The sequence below is a fragment of the Lipotes vexillifer genome, unplaced genomic scaffold (genome assembly GCF_000442215.2).
Source record: "Lipotes vexillifer unplaced genomic scaffold, Lipotes_vexillifer_v1.1 scaffold412, whole genome shotgun sequence".
Classification (NCBI taxonomy): Eukaryota; Metazoa; Chordata; class Mammalia; order Artiodactyla; family Lipotidae; genus Lipotes; species Lipotes vexillifer.
Genome location: NW_006798464.1, coordinates 723,381 through 730,621, shown reverse-complemented (window position 1 = coordinate 730,621; position 7,241 = coordinate 723,381).

The following is a 7,241-nucleotide window of genomic DNA, read 5'->3' as shown; positions in this document are numbered from 1 at the left end:
GTTGCCCTGGGAGCCCAAGCCCAGGCCTCAGCAGGGAGAGACCTGAGTCTGGACCGACCCCTGTTGCCCAAACTAGCTCTGGGTCACGTGATTGGGGATGAGGTCTTTAAAATGTTGGCAACTGGGAGGCTCATACTGTGAGGCTTATCCTGGAGGGCACAGCTGTGACTGACGGTTTTCGCAGGACCCTGCAGAGCCCAGATTCCAGCAGGGCTGCAGGGGCACACCCAGAGACTATCCCCACATCTGTTGTTTGGTGGCTGTACCCCAAGTCCCCTCCTGTTTTGACTCACAAATGATGACAGCAGCCATGTATTGAGTGCTGACTATGTGCTGGGCACTGTGCTGACCTTACAGGCCCTGCTATTTAACCTCCCAGCAGCTCCCAGCATCTCACAGGTGGGGATAACCCGTGGGGGTAACCCATCCTTGGTCACAGTGTTATTAAGGGTGGTGCTAAAGTGACACTGGAGCCCAGGTCCCTCTGATTTCAATGTCCCAACCTGGACCCCATGTTTCCCACTCTCTGGTTCCTGGCCCAGCCAGGAGATGAGGGTCTTCAGGACGGTGTGAGAAAAGAGTGGGGTTCCTAAGTGGAGAACCCTTTCTCAGAGCCTCCAGGTTGAATGGCCTGAAAGATGGGGTGCAGCAGCATGGGGCTCATCCCTGAGGGCCCTACGCATGTCACCCACCTATACGCACATGCCCGTCTTGCATCTCTTGGGGTAGGGGTGGTTAGTTAACAAGGCCAGAGCCTCCTCTTCTGTCCCCTTCCACCTTGGGCCAGCTTTGTCCCCCGCCCCACCCTCATCCTGCGCTGCGGTCCAGGAGGGCTCCGATTGGGGTGGGAGGCCAGGCTGGGGCCTGTGAGGGCCAGGAGCAAGTATGGGAAAAGGGGCCATTGTGGCTCAGCTCCGGGGATTAAGAGTTAGAAAGTGGATGTGGAGAGCTGAGGCCATTGACGGTAGCCCGGCGAGCTGAGTTCCCGGTGGGGGGCGGCCCAAGCAGCCTGTGCCCGAGCTGTGTCCAGGCTGCCTGCTGGGCCTAATCCCCTGGGAGCTGCAGCCCGAGAAGTCCCGGAAATACAGCTGCTGTGGAGAGAGGGCTGCCCTTGGTGGGGTCGGGTATCTTGTCCTGGATGCTCAGAGTGGCCGCTCTGAGGAGGGATGGGTGGTGGGGAGGCATGCCCATGGGGTGTGAGTGTACGCGTGTGCCCCTGGCCTGGGCAGTGTATCCGAGTGGACACTCTAAAGATAGGTGACCCAAGATATAAAGAACAAGCTAGTGGTTACCAGTTGGGGTGGGGGGAGGGCAATTTGGGGTGGGCGAGAGGGAAGTACAAACTGTTGGGTGTAAGATAGACTCAAGGATGTATTGTACGACATGGGGAGTATAGCTAATGTTTTGTAATAACTGTAAATGGAAAGTAACTTTTAAAATTGTATTAAGAAATTAAAAAAATAAAAAGATAGGTGACCCAATGTGTTAGGGGCAGTGTCAGTCCCCTTGTGTGTCAGGTTTAGGGCCTGTCTTGAGGGGAATGGGGCCTGAAGGCGGCGACTAGGCCAGCTCAGAGGTCCTCAGAGGTCCCTGACTAAAGAGGTGAGCCATGGTGAGGAAAGAGGCAGCGTCTCTACCAGCAGGCCTGAGTGGGTGCTAAGTGTGTGTGTGTGTGTGTGTGTGTGTGTGTACTCGTGTGTGCACCATCGAGCAGGATGCTTGAGAACGGCCCTTCAGAGGCGGCTGGAGGGGCTCTGCAAGTTGTAATCAGATTAAGGGGGCCAATCACTTAGGGCTCTTGAAAAGGCCACAAGGTTTCTAATCAGCCCTGAGCACCAGGCCCACAAAGCCCAGGAGGAGCTCGGCAGGAGCTGCCCGCGGGCTGCTGTGGGAGCCCGGCGGCTTTCTTCCCTCTCTGTCTCTCCTAATTATGTCAATTTGCTAGCCAAATTGTTTGCTCGAGTGGACAGGGCGCCTTGTGGCCCATTCATGTGGTAATGTGGGAACTGGCAGGCCTCCTGGCTGGGAAAATAGGAGGTACCCGGACCCTTTTCGAGGGAGCAGACAGGCTGGGAGTGTGGGGCACCCAGGCCTTGGGAATTCTCCCCTAACTAGTGTGGAGCTTTTTCCCATGAATTCCAGAAACTTCCAGCTTGGGTTGTGCTCTGGGATGTCCTTTTTGGCCAGTCAAGATGAAGGATGGAGAAGGAGGCAAGGACCCCATAGAGGACAGAAGAATTGGCCTCCAGTTTCCTTCAGGGTGAAGATGGGCAGCTTTCTGTCTTTATGCCTGATCCTTTGACGGCCAGGCTGAGACTTGAGTGGTTTGGGAGCTGGATAGGATCTGGGAGGTTCCGGAGAGATGGAATCCTGAAAGGGTAAGTCGAGTCGCAGCAAGCGGACATGTGGGGATGTGCAGAGACTCAGAAAAAGTTCTTATCAGTTTACTGAGCCTTTATGCAGGCGCCAGCCACTGTGTCACTACTTTGTACACAGCAGCTCATTGAGCCTGAGAGCAATCCAGGGAGGTAGGCCCTGGGCTTCCCATTTCACAAAGAAACTGAGGCTCAGATAAGCTAAATGACTTGCCCAAGGTCAGTAGGTGAAAAGCAGAAATTTTTTTAAAATTAATTTATTTTTTAATTTATTTCTGGCTTCGTTGGGTCTTCGTTCGTGCACGTGGGCCTTCTCTAGTGGCGACGAGCAGGGGCTACTCTTCGTCATGGTGCATGGGTTTCTCATTGCAGTGGCCTCTCTTGTGGAGCACGGGCTCTAGGTGTGCGGGCTTCAGTAGTTGTGGCACGTGGGCTCAGTAGTTGTGGTGTGCGGGCTCTAGAGTGCAGGCTTAGTAGTTGTGGCGCATGGGCTTAGTTGCTCCGTGGCATGTGAGATCTTCCCTGATCAGGGCTTGAACCCGTGTCCCCTGCATTGGCAGGCAGATTCTTAACCACTGCACCACCAGGGAAGCCCCAAGAGCAGAAATTTGAACCCAGGTCTACTGATCCCTTTGTCCCTTCTACCCCAGCCCACAGGCATTCATTCCTTCCTTCAAGCAGCAAACAAGAACTGACAGTCAGCCGGGTTCTGTTTGAGGCATGGAGGATGCAGAGAACTAAGATGACCCAGGAAGTGAAACCGTGCACCTCAGATTGGGACTTGAACCCACGAGGCTGGGACTCGAACGCGGCCAAAACCCACAGTCTTGGGCTTCCCTGGTGGCGCAGTGGTTGAGAGTTTGCCTGCCGTTGCAGGGGACGCGGGTTCGTGCCCCGGTCCGGGAAGATCCCACATGCCGCGGAGCGGCTGCGCCCGTGAGCCATGGCCGCTGAGCCTGCGCGTCCGGAGCCTGTGCTCCGCAACGGGAGGGGCCACAACAGTGAGAGGCCCGTGTAACGCGAAAAAAAAAAAAAAACCACAGTCTTCCAACTGAGATCACACACCTGGTTTCAGGACTTAATGAAGCTTAGATTCTTGATGTCTCATCTCAGAAGAAATTCAGTGAGAGACAAAGTGATAAGTAAGAAGTGGATTTATTTAGAGAAACACACTCCACAGACAGAGTGTGGGCCATCTCAGAAGGTGAGAAAGGCACCAGCGTTTGGGGTTGTCAGTTTTTATAGGGGTGGGTAATTTCATAGGCTAATGAGTGGGAGGAGGATTCCAGCTATTTCACAAAGGGGGTGGATTTCCAAGAATTGGGCCACCGCCCACTTTTTGATACTTATGGTCAGTCTTGGAAATGTCATGGCGCCTGTGGCTGTGTCATTTAGCTTGCTGATGTGTTTCAGTGAGTGTATACTGAGGCTCAAGGTATACTGGAAGTCGACTTGTCCGCCATCTTGGACCCACTTGGTTCTAATCAGTTTATGTCATGTCCTTGGGCTATGTCATTCCTTCAAACGTTGTGCCCTGCCCCCTTCCCTCCTGTTTCAGAAGGGCATGGTCATGGGGCCCTTAGCATGGGCACACTGGTGTGAGCTGCGGTCACTCTCTACAGTCAGCACAGAGCTATGGCCACAAAGATGGTCAGACACTGGATGCATTGCTTGGGAGCCATGGTGAACATTAAGAATGGTGACTGTCAACAGTCCAGATACAGGTAATTTCCCTGTCCGGGGCCTGCACTGGCTGCATTCCCCTGCCCTCTGGGCTACCCTCCCTCAGGCCCCACTTCAGCATGTGAGGACCCCTCCCATCTCCCTTGGGTGTGGCAACCTAACACCTCTGCATCTGAGATGATGGGGCCATGCCCACTCTGGCCACTCCCCGCTGGACCCACCTGGCTTGTTGGTGTCCCTCTGAAAGTGAGGAGCCCTCTCCCCCCACAGATGCTCACAGGGTTGCTGCCCACCCCTACCCCCCACCCCTTACCGACCAGGTGCCTCCTCACTGTTCCATTCAGGGCTGTTAGGATCTGCCCTACCCGGAGCTGTCAGGAGGCTGGGGTGCAGGGTGGCACTGGGGGTTGGGGCAGGGAGAGAGATCCAAGGGAGGGTCTGCAGGTACAGCTCAGCACCCCTCACTCCCCAACTGGGAGGAAAGGCCAGAGTCCATGTTTATCCCTGAATGAGATGATGGCCAGAAATCTTCTTAGATCAAATACAATTCACTGGGCAGTTGCCATTTGACCTCTACTAGGGCAGGTGCTGGAAGACAGGGGTGCAGGGAAGCCCCAGGCACTCCGACTTCAGGTTCCACAGCCCTATTCAGGAGGCAGGTCTAAAAGCAATGATACAGTAACTGGTCAGGCCAGGAGAGGACTAAAGACCAATAAGAACAACACAAAGCACCTACTCTGTGCCAGGCACAGTTCTAGGTACTTTACATATATTAATTCATTTAATCTTTTTTTTAAGATTTATTTTTTTTATTTTTATTTTATTTTGCGTTAGGTCTTAGTTGCAGCATGCGGGATCTTTTGTTGTGGAGCGCAGGCTCCAGAGCATGTGGGCTCTATAGTTCGCAGCATGCAGGCTCTCTCATTGAGGCGCTCGAGCTCAGTAGTTGTGGCTCATGGGCTTAATTGCCCTGAGGCATTTGGGATCTTAGTTCTCTAACCAGGGATCAAACCTGCGTCCCCTGCATTGGAAGGCGTATTCTTTACCACTGGACCACCAGAGAAGTCCCAATTCATTTAATCTTCATAACAATTCTATGAAGGGAGTACAGTTATTATCCTCATTTTAACTCATGAAGAAACTGAAGCACAGAGAGGTTGAGTAACTTGCCCAAAGTCACACAGCTAAGTATGTAGCAAAGCTGGCGTTCAAACTATGGCCCCAGAGGTCCAGCTTTTAATCACACACTTTTAGTCACAGCTAGGCTGTTACCACTCTTAGGTCACTGGAAGAGACAAAGGAAGGGAGGGTTTGAGGATCCTGGATGGGGGAGGGTTATGTGGAGAGGGCTGTCTCAAGCAGATCGGTGATATCTGTCAACGGCCATAGCCAGCTCCAAGTGACCCTATGAGGGAGGGAGGAGAGGAGACCATGGAACAATGACCCATTCTCACTCCCCTCCCTCCTGACAAAACCTGCATGGAACCCATGGGTTTGCAGAGACAAACAGGAGAATATTTAACCCAGCTTTCCAGAGGCCATGATGTCTAATCTGTGTCCTGAAGGACAAATAGGAATTACTCAAGCAAAGGGTTGGGGGTGGAGAAACCAACTTCTGGGAGGTGACAGAACATCTGGCTCAGGAGTGGTCAGGCATGCAGCCAGAGGGGAAGGCAGGAGTCTACCCAAGGGCAAGTTTGGATATTATACTAAGGGTTCTGAGAACAAGTCATTGAAGAGTTTTAAGCACCAGGAGTGACAGGATCAGGAACGGCATTCTCCACTCCCCCTTGCTCCACTCCCCCTTGCTGTTCGGGATGCCAGCCTCAGGGAATTCACTGAGTTCTAGGAATTAGTCATACAGTTCTGCCTCAGGGCCTTTGCATAGGCCATGCCCTTTGCCTAGAGTGTTCTACACACCCTGCCCCATTGCATTGACTCCGTGTGTACTGCATTTTCTATTCATCCTTAAATTTCAGGAAATATATCTCAGAGGAACTTTTCCTGAGCCCTAGACCAGGACAGGACCCCTAGTTATATGCCTTTACTGTACCCTGAACTTTTCTTCATAGCATTTACGGAGTCTGTGATGATGTATTTCGTTGTGTGATTAGTTAACTATCAGTTCCCCCAGTAGATATAAGTCCTATGAGAACAGGAATCCATCTTCCTAGGGCTGAGCATGGCACATTGCAGGGGACTGATCAGTACTTGTTAAGTGAATGAATAAGTGAATGAATGAATTTTGGCTACACTGGGAGAATGAGGTGGAGAATAGCAAGCAGAGAACAACTATATATGTAATAAACTATTCAGTAAACATATACATGTATGTATATATACTATATGGAGACAAACTCTTGAGGTGGCCCCCATGATACCCACTTCTTGGTATTCATGCCCATGCAGAATCCCATCTCCTTGAGATTGGGCAGGACCTGTGACTTACGTCTAAACAACAGGATACAGCAAAGGTGATGGGATGTATGTGATTACATGTATATGATGATGTGATTACATTACGTAAGAATGTAGTACCCGGGAACCTCCCTGGCGGTCCAGTGGTTAAGACTCTGAGCTTCCACTGTAGGGGGCACCGGTCCGATCCTTGGTCAGGGAACTAAGATCCCATGTGCCACATGGCGTGGCCAAAAAAAAAAAAAAAGATTGTAGCACCCATCTTACTAATTCTCTCACTCCCTTGTTGGTTTTGATAAAGCAGGTGGCCATGTTGCAGCCCACCTGAAAATGGCCTTTAGAAACTGAGGACAGGTGACAGCCAGCAAGAAAATGAGCCCTCAGTCCTGTATGTGCAAGGAACTGAATTTGGCCAAGTGCTGCATGAACTTGGAAGTGGACCCTTCCCCAGCTGAGCCTCCAGATGAGGCCTCAGTCCTGGCCTGCACCTTGATTGCAGGCTTGCAGAGGACCCAGCTAAGCCATGCCAGGATTCCTGACCCACAAAAGCTGTGAGATTATATGTGTTGTCTCACACTGCTGCATTTGTGGTAATACTGTTATACAACAATAGATTAGGGACTTCCATGGTGGCACAGTGGATAAGAATCCACCTGCCAATGCAGGGGACACGGGTTCGAGCCCTGGTCCGGGAAGATCCCACATGCCACGGAGCAATGAAGCCCGTGTGCCACAACTACTGAGCCTGCGCTCTAGAGCCCACGA